Here is a 16,960-nt window from a genome sequence, read left to right as displayed (position 1 = left end):
TTATTTATATGCTTTATAGTGACTGTAGGAAAAATATAATGTGTAACACGAGTGAAAAAGGCCTTTGCTGCACTCGAGATCATTCCGCACTCGCCTGCGGCTCGTGCGTAAACATTGCTCTCGTGTGCAGCAAAGTGCCACTTTCACCACTAGTTACACAAATAACTATTTCTTTTTATTATTTTACTACCTACTCTTTACTTCTCAATATAATGCTGTAGAACTATGTTTAAAAGCAGTCACCAAATACATCAATATTGTTTTTAAGTAGAGGTAGGCTGAATCTAGGTTTACTGTTAGGTTTGGTTAAACTTTAGTATATTTATTTGTTGTACGTTTTAAATCCGTACATATTGTTTATTCACAAGGACAGTGTTTGAATAACAGAGATTGAAGAAAATTATATTTCGTATGATAAGATTTATTAGGGCCTATTTAATTTTAATGTCTTACAAAAATCAGGTTTCTCAAAATGTATTTGTATGAGACTTTCTTAGGGATGATGACTCATTCATTCCAAAAATATGAAGAGAGTCATTCAAGGTTTTTTTAATTTTAAACGGTAAAATAAAATTAACCTTTCAAATATCAAAAGTTTTTAGTCTATTTTTTGGATCTTTTATTGCTTTCGTCTCCCGAAAACAATAATTCGTCTTTCGTTGTGTATTTGTGAACAGATCTCCAGACTTTTCGGGTGGACTAGAAAAACGACAAAACATAGTTAGTATTTTTTTGTATAATTAAAAATTACGGTACACAATTTTATATTAAACAATTGAATATATTATTCTTAACTGACTAAAGTGAACGCAACTATGGGGTTTATATCATTATGTGGAGACAATAACACAATGAAGCGTCGTACTGAATATAAGTGAAGCATGAGTGCAGAATAGAGTGCAATATTGTTTGGCTGTAATACTGGTCTTAACTAGCCGATTCATTAGTCAGGACAATTTATCAACCTAACCTAACCTAACCTAACCTAGTTGATGTTTTCACATCCATTCAAGTATTAAAATATACAAATAGAAATAAATAGTAGTCTTAAATGTGGTATACAGTTGCAACTAAATCAAGTATGTGATTAAGGCTTGACGACGATGCCTGAAACTGAGAGATAATATCAAGTCAGAGATGGTGATATTAATCGTCACATCCACCAATCTCATCCGAGGATCCATTAATCAGGAATGGCAGTCCAATGCATTCCACGAACGCCAACTTGCAAATGGATTGCAAATGTGGAGGTAATTTGTTCTCTAGGCTGTGAATGGCATTGACAATTATCAGTGATGTTAAAATGAGTTCTGAATATATCTAGGACACAATGTGTGAACTTTTTCATTCTGTGTTGCTTGGTAGGTAAGAGGAATATCCTATTAAAAATTGTAAATCACTTAATTTTATCGAATTAAATATAAGCCCTATTCATTAATAAAGTTACTTTTAAGGTATGAGGTTACATATGTTTTTAACTGTTAGATTTAGGCATATAAGAATTTACATTGTGTTTATGATTTTGTTCCAAACAGTCCTTTTTAAACTGTCATTTGGTACAGTAAAAATATAAACCACTCGCTTAAGGTGGTAAATGAAACAGTGCAAAATTAAGCGTTGCCGTTGGGTACAGATAATTTGTCTCTCTAATGTATTTCTTTTTTCCAGATTTCTAAACATCGAGGAGTTGAGAGCTTCGTTCTCTGTAAGTAAATCTATTTAGTTTTACATTATTGTTAAATTTTGCTAGTTGTTATATTTATGGATGCATACGTTGGGTTTTCTTTGGCGTAAATGTAATATTGATCAACAATACAGCTATTTTTAAGATCAACCAAGAGTATCAAGAATTAAAGAGGATCAAGAAGGTAAATAAATATGAAACCACACCAAAACAATTCTGTGCATTTTGTGAGTCACTGTCATTTTTTTTTATTACAAAGCAATGGAATCACCTATTATGTATCTCTATGAAACCTTTTTTATATTGACTTAGCTAAAATATTGCATTGAATCAAACACAAAAGAAGAGTACTAGTCTAGTAAAATACTACTCCCTTACCTATTCTGGCTAAAATGTATGTTTCAAGTAGAAACTAACAAATCTCGATAAAGAATGTCTTAACATTTCTTTCAAAAGACTAAAATTATGCTTCAATGTAAATTTTTTTGGAAGAACATTCAACGTAGTATGAAAAATTCAGACAGTTAATTAAATTGACTAACTATAATAACTATCCACAGTATTAGATATATAAAGAAAAATCAACAATCGAAATTAACCATCAAATTTACAAGTGCTTTAGCATAAATATAATTTTAAAGTAAACCCACATAATTAGGCTTACCCTTCATGCAGTAATTTCAAAAATGTAAAACCTAAACAATAGTGAAAACAATAAAATGATAAAGAACTTAACTAATTAAAGCGCAAGGGCTTAAAATCTAAGTAAATTTAAGAGTACAACATCCGGACGCGGCATCCCCTAGAGTTGAAATCCTCTAGTTGATGTTAAACTTTGCATTTCCGTTGAGTAACGTTTTTTACCTCTGGATGATATTTCGACGACTGCAGCACTATTACTATGACTTATATTACACGTGTTATCCTTAGGTAATTTCTCTTGGTTATCGAAACATTAACTCGGACAACATATCCAAAACGTTTAATTTTCCCATTATTTATATAAGATAATAATGAACCTATGATTAAATCACTTAAGAGTTATTTATTCTACGCTTAAATTTTAACATTTTACCATTTTATGACGAGCAAACAGAGAGACATACAATGTTTCATACGCTTATCTACATTTTCGAAAGCTTTTGGCTTTGTATATCGTCGCACGAGTTGTTGAAATTTATATTATTCAATACTTAGTCAAATTTTCACTTTTAACAAAATGTATTCTATGGTGATACAATTGATTGTAGAAAATAAGTAATGTCTACAGTACAATTGGTGACATTGCATGTTTTGGTTTTAAATTACTCATATGTATATTTTTATGCTCGCACCCCGTTTCAAATCAAGATAAAGCTACTAGTATTCAATACCATACTTGAAATATTCTACCGTATATCTTATACTCTTCAATATGGGAAACTTTAAGGCAAACATTTAATCCAAAACTACTGTGACAACAAATATAGGAAATACTGGCTTTAATTATTGAGAAGTAGGCTAATCTTCTAACATTGTACAACATAATACCTAATTATGTCATTGACGTCAGTGGCAGTATTAGGTCAATCAATAACCTGGGAAGGCCGCTATCAAAATTGTTTCAATTGTTTTGCTATTTTGATCACAACACATTATTATTATCAATTAGATTTTTATGGCAGGTGAACTGGTTTATTGAAACAGTGAATAAGTGCACCTTATATGGTAAGAGATGAGGAATTCCGTTCTAGATGTCCAGGGCCATATCCCACCATTAGCCAATTCTTTGTGATAACACATTGGCCTGGTTATTTAGCATTTAAAGTTGATTATTATTATTATTATTATTATTATGATTATTATTATTATTACTAGCTGTTGGCCCGTCCTATGTACGGGAATCCAGTAGTCAATTAAAACGTGATTTAATTCAAACAGCTAGTTTACATGCATAGAGAAAAATTGTGGCAGTTTAAATAGGGAAACCATTTTGTAAACAATCACGTGACCACCTATTTCTTTTATCTGAATATAGGCCTATACGATATGCATTTTAGATCCGATAATTTTACAATAAAACAGAGATTGCGTTGATTTCAAAAGCCTTGAAGTGCAATTGGTCGATTTACAGACACTAGTCTGATGTCCCCCACACCTAGGTGTTTACACATTCCTCTTAGCTTTCGTATCTCAACCGCTGTTATCTGTATATTTCCTTGGCACTGGCACACTCTATTCTCAAACCCAGCGATAAGGTTTTTCGGTTCCATGGTCAGGGCTTAAGTTTCTGAACCATACAGTACTACTGGGATGATATGGTATAGTATGAATCGAATTTTATTTCTACTGACACCTAGCAGCTTATTAGACAGTTTCAGTTTTCTAGAGACCTACTACAACACCAGTTGACATTTGCATTACCCGCCGAAAATTTGTTATTTTCTATTATTCTTATTAAAAATTTAATGTAGAACACGAAAATTGCATTATCTGCTCAAATCCATATACAGGTAATTGATAAATTGATGTATTAAGTTTAAAAACATAGTTATTTTTTAAAAACAAAATCATTCTTTGGGAAGCTAATGTTTAGATTTGGGTTTGTCACACTGAGTACCAATCACCCTGTATATATGATTATTATCAATTGAAATGGGGACGCCACATATTATGTTCGTATTGTTCGTATTGTTCGTATGTTCGTATGTTCGTATGTTCGTATGTTCGTATTGACCTCATGAGTGAAGGATGAGTGTAGAGAGGAGTAAGATGTTCTGTGTAACCATAGACTAATGTAACTTACTGGCTAGGATCAGCTGTTTCATTAGAAAGGGTATTTTTGTAGTTCCAAAAAAACAATATAATCTCGTAGGTATGAACCACGAATATTACGTGCTTTATTTCTATGAAAGATTTCCCTTAAAAAAATATCCGTTTTACAGGAAAAATATAATGCAACATTTTACATAGCCAATAAGGCTTACGCAGCGAAATAACTTGACCAACTCTTGTTGTTTTAACTACGATTATATCGCTACCTAGATTGAATAACATGTGACTGGTTAAGTAATATCATAGAATAAAGAGTAGACTTTTTATTTTCTCTACCATTAGTCTGTGTTTATATTTGGACATTGCATACAAAATCCTCAGAAAAGTCCCTGGATGTTTGAAAATAATTGAGTGTTGAGTCCTATGTCATCCCTTGCTGATCCTCCTTCAAACAAAAAAACAAGGTTGATTCACTTCTGTTGTTCATAACAATGATCACGGATGGGCGACTATAACTTAGAAGAATATAATTATTTTAATCATACTTTAATGTTGATTAAATATTTGTAATTTGAAGGAACGTTTTTGCCTTTGGGATTTGTATGTAAGATTCTTTAAAAAAAAATGTGGAATAGCTATAAATATTATTTAGTTTGAAATTAATTAAATAAAACTAGTAAATTACTAAATTCCACCACAAAATTTTAAAGAAAAGAGCCTCGGATAGTGTATAAACGTTAAAAGTTAACCTATTGAACTTTACATATTTCTTATTGTCCTAAAATTAACCTTAACTGTGCATTCAATGCTGACTAATAATGAGAGTTACTTAATTAAAAACATCTCGTGAGTGTTTTTGTTTCTAAATATCTCCTATTGTTAAAGCGAAGGACAATTATTTTGTCATATTTTGACACATCGTGTAAATTAATAAAAAAAAACTAAAATGCTCGGGGTTAAAGGTAAGAAAATTTAAAAATTTTAATTAATTACTTAACAATTATAATATCGAGTGATAATTGCAATCTACAGGGAGACCTCAGTTTTAATTATAGATAATTTAATTTGGTCCATACACAAGGTAGGCTAGTTGCAAAAACCTATTAAATTAAATTTGTTAATCAGGTTTTAATTTTTTTATACGCTTTGAGGCGGTTTTGGTTGACCAGCTTCGTTGTTCTTTCTATGTCCCCTGTTATGAGTTGATAGAATAAGTATGGCATTTTTCTACCAATTATTTTCAGTGTACACAATGCATTACTCATACAAAAGAAGGTCTTCTAAATACTGCTGACAACTAGAACTTTAGCTGTATCACGTTTAAAAGATCAATGAAAAACATAATCTTTATTTAAGGAAAAATATCAACGTCAAGGGTATAGCTTATACCATTTTTTTTTTTTTTTTTTTGAAAATAAGGAAAATGCCTCTGGTTATTATGTCACTTCTTATGAAAATTTGTATAGGGTATTACCACTTAAATTTTATGTTCTCGACCAAGATACGAAAATAGTTAGGGCATAATAGTTGTTGTACAGTTCGTTGAGAATGGTGTAAAGAATTTAAGTTGATTACCCTAACTTTGAATAATGATGAGTGTCTGATTAGCACAAAGTCAATAAGTACACTATATAAGTATAATATACATTTCACCTGAATCATAAGAATCGCATTTTTTATTCTTTAATTGGATATTTTTACTGTGATGTTGAAAGAAGATCAATTAACTGTATGGATTATATTGTTGAGTATGTCAATCACACTATCCGTTTTTAATAACAATACATTATATTATTTGTCAATACGAAGTCACAAGTTATGTGATAGGACGTACACCTTGTACCAGATCCTGGGAAAATTCTCTAGAGGATGAAAAATAATTGAGCGTGGAGTCCTATTTCATCCTTCTGCCGAATGCCTCTCAACCAACCGATATCGAAGTTTATTCATTTCTACTGTAAAAAATAATTGCGGCGGAATGGAATTGAGCACAGGATTGAAAACTTGTGATGAAACTTGGTGGGTTTGACCCTTAATAGTAAAAAATAATATTTTTATTTGTATAGAATAATTTACATGCTCAAGTGTAGACGGGCATCTACATGCAGTTTTGTATTTACCGTAGTAAATTACACCATGAAACAAAATGTTAATTTCCCGTTTTTAAATGTTACTAACTAAAAAAATGCTAATGCAAAAAAATGATAATGGCTTATAAAATCTTACTATATTATAAATGTGAATGTTTGTGTGTTTGTTTGTTTGAAGTTCAATCACGCATCAACTACTGGACGGATTGGGCTGAAATTTTGCATGGTGATAGCTCAATAACCCAATATAAGCCTATTCTTATCTCAAAAATCCTTTTGGGCTCCGCCCCAGTGGCTCTGTAGTTCCCCATGTAAAGCTTATGAGTATCATATTTAAAAGGAAACTAGTGTACCTATTGCTCAAATTCGAGCAATTGCGAAGTATTACAGGTGGTATTTTAAAATTAGAGTATCAAACTGTCCAGGCTTTCTCGCTTCTTTCTATTGTAATATTTACGTCAACCCAAATTCAAATGGTAAATATTTCATTTCAACCAAGTCAGTAATGTTTATAGCACACGTTTCCAATTGTAACTAAAATATTAACAGCAATTAAATTATATAGTTGATCATAATGTAAACAAGTATGTTCTTCATAAGGATAACATGGGAACTTTCAAAGCCACTGGGGTAGTGCCCAAGGAACTTTTTCAAAAATGTAAGGTCAGTTTGCAAATCTACACACCTAGCCGAACATTTTGGTATATAATATGAGGGAATCTATCTATCTATAATATTAAAACGAAACAGTGTTTTTTTATTTCACGATTCTGAATCAACCACTCGACGGATTTTCATGATTTTTGTGTTGAAAGTAAGATAATTTTGAGAACTAGGGAATGTCGAAGCCATAATTTTAGTTTAGGGCCCCAGATTTTTAGAAATTAAGTTTTAATTTTTAAAAAGTCTAGCAGCCGACGCTAAGATTCTAAACTAGCTTTTGGCATAAAATAATTTGCTTAACATAACAGCTGTAAACATTCAGCTTTTGTGTCACAAATTCAGCATTTGGATAAAAATGTAAAGACATACTTAGGGTTGACTTATTTATACTATGTGTAATGCTAATCATTGATACGTTCAATTCTTCTGTAAGAGGATGACAGATTAATTAAATATACATAGTAAAATACTAGGATGTTCAAATTATATTTAAAAGCAATCTGTGTAATCTTCGATTTGTTTAAGAGCAATATAATTTGTTTTAACTAACAGCTGGTTAAATATAAACTATGGAACTATGAGGTTATTTTATTTACTCTTATTTTGTCATTGATTATAGTAAATAAGTAAGATTAGTAGAGATAATTAGACCACAGTTTTAACAAAAATTAATTAAACCACAGTACAAATCGAGGCTCTGTACACTTAATAAAAAATGATAAATGCAAATTATTTTACTGCTACACTTTTCAAGCACTTTTGCTACGCTTTTTGTTTACAATTAATGTTTGTCTGGTTTAACTTTGTTTGGATTAGGCGCGGAAATATTGATGTCATAAAAAGAAGATCAAGAATAATCAGGAATCACGATTTTAAATTACCACCACAACCTCAGCCGGGTTTTATACAAAGATAAATAGATGGATGACATAGATTGAACACAACGTCAACATTGACCTAGGATACTGCAATTAGACAAACCATCCTTTTATGAAATCGTGTTCAGTTGTGGTTACGTTTGGGGCGCCTATATCAGCGCCCCCAAACGTGAAAATATCACTTTTATTTCAACGATGAATATATTGTAGTTTAAATTAACTAATTACGATGTACATTTATTCAATGAGGGTGGGTAATTATCAAGGATAGAACTGATAACGGTATGGATAATAATCATTGACAATTTCGTCATTAGCTTTACTAGCGTGTTTACTTTTTATATTCCTGCTACATGTGACCAGTTATTTTTTCAATTGATGTTATTTGAACCAAACAGCTGTTTCAAAACAAACTGTTATTGTTTTTTCTTTTCTTTGTTTACGCTTATTTATTTAGCAATTAATGCAGTGATAGGTGTGACGATTAGTTTTGATGTTAGGACACCAAAGTTAAATTATGTGTACTGTGAATTTTATTGGATATTATCGTTTTATTTTAGGTAGTTTCTATTCAGACCTACTGGAAATTGTGTATAGTAGTTGTATTGTGGTGATAATAATTACGGAAGAGGCAGGTATGCTATGGAAGGTGGTATCGTTGACTAGGTCTATACACTTCTCATTTGACTATTACTCTCTCTACTGTAGGCTACTTATAATCAGTGTGCGTCTGTGCGAAACGGCTGCAAATCTCACTTCAACGGTTTTAACTTCGTAAAAATTGCAGAATTGCTGTTTTATTGTAAAATTATCTGATTTAAAATACATATCGTATGATATGATGGAATAAAAACATATTTGGTCACACAACATTTTGTTTACAAGATGATTTTTCTCATTAAAACTGCAAGAAACTTTGTCTTTGTGTAAACTAGCTGATCTGAATTGTACACGGTTTTACTTAACTGACTACTGAATTCCCGTACGTAGGACGGGCTAACACCTCGTAGATCTTAAAACTAAAAAGCCTTATTGTTCACTAAGTTTTATGTAGCGTATCAATAATATAAAAGATAGATGGATAGATTAATGAATTTAGTCAGGTAGGTTCTATGATATGCAATAGATTAAAAAGTTAAAAGGTTTACCAACAGGGTGAAGCACTGTTTTTTTTCTTTTTTTCAATTTGAACTAAGCAGCAACAAGGTGTAGAACTGTCAAAGCAGGATTGCTTACAGTTATGTTTATGTTTTTAATTTAATGAATAACTTTTGATATTGTGCAAATGTTTGATAATCCATTTTTGTCTATTGTTAATGTGCAGTGGTAGAACGTTATGGCTATGGTAGATATATTACTATATCATATTTGTAAACTTAAAGAACCAAATTTTATCAAACTATGTCCTCCCCCATTGCAAGTTGGACAATACATACAGGTAAATTGGAAACAGCTAATTTAAATCTCGTTGATTGTTCAATATGACGTTTCTCAATGTTTAAAATGCGAATAAACTGTTTTCTACATAGAATGTTACAGTTCTCATTAAATTCCTATTATTTTATTCGTAGTTATTAATCACTTGTTATTTTTATAGCAATATGTTTTTACGTTAAAGTCTTCAAAACAATTTTGGGACGTCAATATGTTTCTTTCTGCAGTGTAAACATTACAGATCGAGCGTTGTACACATGTCTACTAGCAATTTTGTATCATATATCACTGTGGGGAAAGTGTATGAGTGAATAAATATCATCACTTAATAAACTATTTTACACTAATAATCCAAGTTATTCCAGCTACTGTATTACAAAATTAACGTTTAATACAGTACATAACAAATCAATACAAAGGTTGACACGAGATCGCAATTCAAGAAAGGTCAAGCTTTCCGAAAATAAACGCTTTTAGTTTTATAAAAAAATAAAGAAAGAACATTGTTAATCCTGAACAAAATATTATTTTAACATGTAAGCTTTATGCAGTAACTATTCCTTTAAAAGATTTTCAGGCAAACCAACGATACATTTCAATAATATAGTTTTCCACAATCGGCAAATGAGTTGTCTACGTAAATTTGCTTTTGCAACTATCCGCCATGCAAACAAGCTCTACAAACAAGAGTACATGGCATTGTGATAGAAGTGCGACGTGTTGCATTGATTGATTGTTGTGATTCTTGTGTGTTCTTTTATTCGGTACAGAATTAATGGTCTATGCACTCCGAGCTAAATTCTGCTTAGTAGCAAAACTATATTTATATATGTATCCATCCAGTATGAAACCCCCTTTTTTCGTTACACTAATTGTGAGATTACCTGTTTTCGTAACATGTTTATCCCCTGCGAAAAATCATCAAGACATTGTATACTAAGGAAAAAGAATGTTTACTATGCGAAAGTAATGTTTACTATCCTTGTTGGATTTTGCCTACGTAAACAAACCAAGATTTTTGTTATTGTTGTGTCAACCGTTTCAATTTACAACAACCAAAACTGTACAATCAATGTAAATATTAACTTTAAATCTAAGGCATAGCTTAAAAAATGCTACGAGTTTTATATTGTTCCTAACTGTAATAAAGGAATATCCCATGTCTGTTTCAATTAAGAAGATAATTATCTTTGTGGTGTATCGAAATGTAACGTTCAAAACACGTTCAAAACACACACGAAACGTTCGAAGCCCAAGTAAAAGTACATAATGACTCACTTTCTACTCTTGTTATGTAATATACTATTACGTTTCATATAAATACGAGGCAATAGATATATATTATACATGCATAACAACTGGAATGAAACGAAAAAAGGAAATGAAAAATAACATCATAACATTATGGGTTATAAAAATCTGAAAGTGGTTAAATGTAAATAGCCTAAACGAAAACACATAACCTAACCATAAATAATACTGTAGTTATATTCTTGCTCGATACAAAATTATAAAATAAAATAAAAATAAATAACAAAATAATATAAATTATAAAATATAAGGCGATTTCCAAAAAACCTGTACAAGATAACTATGAAATGGAAATAAAGGAACATAAAAATGAACAAAAATAATAACCATAAACCTTTAAAATAGTTTTGATGATCGACGCATTTTTGATGATATTTTATGATATCCTACGTTGTAAGATATTCCTTTCAAGTATAAAAGCATGCTGTTTATGTAAAATGTTAGAATGCTAAGAAATTGTTTCTTTCATCAGTTAGAAAATAGGCTCTTTAGACAAACTTTGTGTAATTATTTATTATTTTAATTTTTGTTTTACTTTTTATCCTCACCACACCATCAACATGTTGTTTTTCCTCCAATTGGTGATGGACGCCATTGGTAATCATGTTGATCCGTTGGTTTAGTAACTGAGATAAAAAAAACTTCCTTGATAAATGTTACAACATACTTGATGAAAACATAACAGTGATATTTACTAGGTCCAAGGGTTCTTACCTCGATTACCTGGTGTTGCCACCTTCCGTAGAGGATGGTGTTAAATTCAACTCGTCTATAAATATTTATTACCTCATAACAAGGAAAATGGTGTCTGCGGTCAGCTTTGCTCATTTTCTCTTGAGGAATACCGTTTACTTTACAAAATGATAAAAACGTTCAAACTTACTGGTTAACTACTTATTAACTATTATTGACGTTTATTACTCATTTAAAAATTCAAATTAATAAGTTTTCATTGAAAAGTACAGTAAATAGCATTTTTGGATATGCTATTTATATATAACCTAAATAGCTGAAATACACAATAACGTCATGAAATTACGTTTGGGTTATACTCACCTAAAAACTCGTTTTAAGTTCAAAAATAGTTGTTTATAGAAATTCAAAAACTTTAATAGATCCATCAATTAATGTGGACAACCTTTAATAACCCCCGCCGTGTTTACAGACTAGGCGAATTTGCATTTGTCTGATTATATTTTTAATAAAATATTTTTTTAAGCATTCAGATTCATTCCCTATTTAAATGACATTAGTTTTATAGAGTTCTCATGTTTTCTGCTAGAGGGAAGGTAATACAGTTTTTTATGGAGCTGTTGATAGCTTTTATGGGATGAATATCATTTTGAAATTTAATCAAAGTATATCCATGAACAAGCAAACTACAGCAGTTTATTTAACCTCTATAAAAATAACATGAACATTTTAAATTTATATTTTTTTTATACCCGTCAAATGTACGACAACGATACCAAGTAAAAAACATTTGTAAGTTTTAGCTCTAAAAATGTGTGCAACCATCAAACAATTGCCATAAAACTTGAATATTGTTGTAATTTTATAAATACCATCGTCTAAATCAAGGTCATAAAAATACAGTCCAAGTAACTCACACAGCGTGCTGTTAAATGCAGCTGTATTTGAATAATACATAATAATTCAAAACCATTCCTTTTCAAGAGGGCGAAGGTTAAAGGTCATCATGTCCTCCCCTCTCCTCCTACTGTTGTGGGAGGGGCGGTGGTGGTGTTACCACTTTAATTAATTTCTATCGATATCAATCAGTTGGTTTCACGGGCTCTATCCTTAACCAGTCAAACATTGTTGTTCATCATTACGTTCAATAATATTTAACACTTTGAGTAGGCGTGATAACGTTGATTTTGGTTTATCATGAAAAACTAGTTTGAAAGTATGTTTTGCTGAAGATAGTGTTAAGGATAACACGCCGTCTGTATGAGTCAATTGTGGACTGTTTTTTCCTCAAAGATTTTTAAATCAAGTTTAATTTTTACTAGGTTATGCTTGTAAATTATACATTTTACAACCGTTATAAATCAAATGTAAATACTTGAATGAGCATTTATATAGTATGTTACCTATGTATTTAATTTTTAATACTGCGAAAGTTGATGGGGACTCATTTTTTATTTCTCATCCTTATGGATTAGCTTGAACAGTTTTATTGTTAGTTCCGTCCGGTGCACTGCAGAGGTCGTGTTTTGTTTACAATATGTTTCTTGTTTTTTAAGTAATTTAAAACCTCGCTTAACCAAATAAAACGATCTAATCATAAACATTAACTCATTCCCTAGGCATACAAGCAAACAGTAAAGCACAAATCATGAAATTGCTAAAATAATATAAACATAATTTCGTCAACACTATCGATCAGTGTCACCAACATGAAATAGATTCAAAAACGAGCTTCAAAATTTACAATGGGATGAAAAGTCTACTTGTGTTGGTTAGTCTATGTTTGTAATAGTTTTTTCACCTGACTGAATACAGTTGTAGACATTCCATTTATATGAACCAGCGTTCACCAGTTTTTTTACTATAAGATAACTTAGTTGAATGGCCATCTACAGATAGTGTACTGTCGAGTTCTGTTTCTCTCTCATTTTAGATCCTTTTATTATTTACTTCACATAAAATATTTAAAAGGTTACTGTAGGAAGTTAGGCTCGTTTAAAAAGTCTATGTGTTTGAGTAAGTGACTGCAGCAAACTACCAGTGGATCAAGTCAAATACACGAATTCTTATTCTAAAACTGACAACCTCTAAATGGTAGTGGAAGGTCCTCTAATTTGTACAGTCAAAGCTAAAGATACAGTAAAATATAAAAAAAAACACTATGTTTTTCCCTGGCGATAGATTCCTATAAACAGCAAGGTTGAAAATAAAACCAACTGTTTTACTTATTGTTTTTAATCCCAGTAAAAAAAAACTCAAAATAAATAGAGAGGTAGATAATAAATCAAGCAATATTTCTTAGTTACAAAACTGTCAACAGCAGAACTCACACATCAGTATTGGATAGGGACTCGCCAGAACAGCACTTCGTTCACTTTGTCGTCCACGAGTTTTTCTGTCCACTACACTTTTGAGCGAGGGAAACAATGCAGCAAATTGACGATTCAATTTTACCTTTGCGTGCAGTGCAAATACACAGCCATTATGTGTCCCTTGACATTTGTCTTGAAATACATTCCCTGAAATACTGTTTGTGGCCAATAGTAACGTCGCTTGTTAAAGCCTGGCGATTTTAAAGTCAAATAACGTTCTATTGGGCGTGACCCAGTCGCTAGGGATGATTAAAATTTTAAAATATCTTTAATACCTTGAACTTGCGTGAATTATTCTTAAAATTGTATTTAAAACCAAAGAAATAGAATCACAAGGCTAAATCTATATATAAGGCCAAACAACAAAAAATCAAGCCAAAGAAGTACTTCGAAGCAGGGCAATCCACAAGAGGAATTGCTGTCAAAAACGATTGTTGACGATGATTCGTAGTCTAAAACTCCGTACCACAGGTATATCGTCTTTCATTGCCCATTTCGACCTCCCATTGCTTTGCATCCACCTTTTTTTCAGTGCCATATCGTTTAAGCAGTTTTTACTGCTTTCGCAAGAGAGTGGTCATTTTATCAGAATCGTCAAATTAATGTATCGTACTAAAATTTCCCCAATATTTATTTGTAAAAGTGCAATGTTTCTGGACAAACATGTCATATATTTATTGTTTATTCTTCGTTAAGTACGCTAAAGAAACTCAATTTTTTTTTTTAACGTGTCATGTGCTCGGGAGAGTGATTTCCGAACTCTGCTCTAGCTGACTTAACCAGACGTTTTCTGTAAAACGACATATTCGCCTATAAATAGTACGGAAACCATTCGCTTACTGTATAGTGTGGAGAAATGATAATTTGTGTGTTTATTCGGAATTATAACCTAATTAACTAACAACGACCAATTACTAGACCTAATGATTCTGAAAGCTTCTAGTTCATTAAAAGTGTTGACGCAACAAAACTAAGGATGATTCACTTAGCAAATGAAAAACCATCAAGTGCCAAATCAAAATGTTTGCAAGTCCATCTACATACTACATAGGGTATCATCGTAATAGATAACAAACAAAGGTACAAAATGTGCTAATTTTGTACATTCTCATTTCATTACTGAGATTGTTCGAGCATTGTACAAATATGTTATATCGACTCGGGAAACAGGCCTTAACAATGTATACTGTTCCTCGTTGTAGGATATGGGTTTTGCGTAATGTTTTGTTTTACAATATTACATAGCAATAGTTGATTTACAGAATGAAAGTGAAACAACGCCACCGGTCATGTGCAAATCTACGAAAAATACATAGAAGAAATATATTTAAACACATTCTTATTGTCCAAAGGCGACATTGTAATGAAACTTTGTTTCTCAAATAAAAATGTTGACGGTATTTGACATTTTTTAAAAGGTCCAATTTGGAACAGGATATGTGAATGAGATATGTGTATTCAAACACATCCTTAATTTAGTTCTCAAAGATGAAATTATGTAGTATTGTGCGACATACCTGTCCTATCTAGATATGTCCTCTCTTGGGATCTGAAAAGTGAAATTGAAATGAAATATAGAAAGTCACATCTACAGATGAAATTTTGTCACAATTTTTAAAACGTGTGTTTGGAATGTGATGTGTTCTATTTACGTTTAATTTTCATGAGTTCATTAACGTAAAATTGAAGAGAAATTATTTGTGTTGTGTACAACTGTGCCCCAGTAATCAAAGGAACTTTGAAGTGAAGTTCTTATAAAAGTGAAATTAAAGTGGGAATCATTATGCGTCGTCAGAGTTTGACGCCACCGTGCTCAATGTCGGAACTGAAATGGAATATGAATGTATGTGTCAATCTTGGTATCGATTGTCATACGCACGCACAAAATATGCACCTTAGCTCTCAAGGCTGGATCGAGAAATACCCCCGCCGCAGCAGATCTGCAGCCTAAGCGAATTTCTGTTTGCCTGATAATATTTTCACTAAAAAGTTCCCTTAAAATACCAGATTTATTCACTATTTAAATAACATTAATTTAACAGGTACTTGCTGCTACAATGAATGTACAGTATTTTTGGAGAAATATTAATATGTAGTGCAATATGAAATAAACGAATTTGTTTAAGTTTCATCAAAATATGTTCACAAAAGTGAAAACACAACAATTTACCTTTTTCTATAAGAATAACATAGATGTTTTTAAGTGGACTGTGACTGCCTATTGTATACAATGTTAACTGTATGCTATATATCTAGAGAACTATAAGAGATATAGCCTTTGTTTTATTTTATTTTAAAGATCAAATGTTTATTTAGTTCTTCATGGGAGATTTAAAAAATATATATACTCTAAGTGTTCTTTTTGGAATTTTCAAAAAATTACTATCGTTTTGCTAGAAACTTACTTATTAAATGTGTTTTTAAATATTGTGGGTTGCATAAATAAAATCCTTTTGTTAGGAACTAGTATGTTATGTATAAAATATGTGATAATGGGAAATAATTTTACAATTTTCAGCCATTTTTCAGTCACAGTCCACATAAATTCAAAATTTGTTTGAATTGTCTCCCATTAGGGGCTTAAAAGCGCTTAAAAGCGCTTCAATTTACTTTTTGAACTTGAGATTTTATCTTCAACACAAAGATTTTGCATTTGGGTTGGGTATATGGTATTAGAGGGTCAATAAGTAAAATGCCCTCAAATAATTATTGTTTGATTTTGTCTAGGTTTTTACACCAATTATTTACAGCCAATTATTTACAATAATGTTCCATTCTTATATTAATGAGGTTGTCTGTTTTATATCCTGACATACCTATAACTTCAACACTGTTTAACTTTCTCGATATTAACAAAATGTCTATACAGGGTGATTGGTACTCAGTGTGACATCATTTTTTTGGTGTAAGTACAAATGAAGTGTGATGATGCATATAAGAAGTACCAAGTCTAAAAATTGGATTACCAAAAAATTATTTTAAGTTTTTCAAAAATAATCATATTTTTAAACCTAACACAACAATTTCTCAATAACCTGTAAATGGATTTGAGTAGATAATATCATTTTCGTGTTCTACATT

General features: G+C 31.2%; 1 protein-coding gene across 1 annotated transcript in view; it reads left to right on the top strand.

Moving 5' to 3' along the window:
- The window catches only part of LOC129004468 (uncharacterized), a 158,646-nt gene that overhangs the window by 85,243 nt on the left and 56,443 nt on the right, over window positions 1–16,960 (top strand). The window contains exon 2 of the mRNA XM_054433063.1: window positions 1,669–1,705. The gene's annotated coding sequence lies outside the window, so the exon portion shown is untranslated. The remainder of the gene's footprint in view (window positions 1–1,668; window positions 1,706–16,960) is intronic.

This window comes from Macrosteles quadrilineatus, unplaced genomic scaffold (assembly GCF_028750875.1).
Source record: "Macrosteles quadrilineatus isolate MER2022 unplaced genomic scaffold, UCM_ALF_1.0 Scaffold_9__3_contigs__length_116548681, whole genome shotgun sequence".
In the NCBI taxonomy this organism is placed as follows: Eukaryota; Metazoa; Arthropoda; class Insecta; order Hemiptera; family Cicadellidae; genus Macrosteles; species Macrosteles quadrilineatus.
This window is presented reverse-complemented; position numbering and strand designations above follow the sequence as displayed.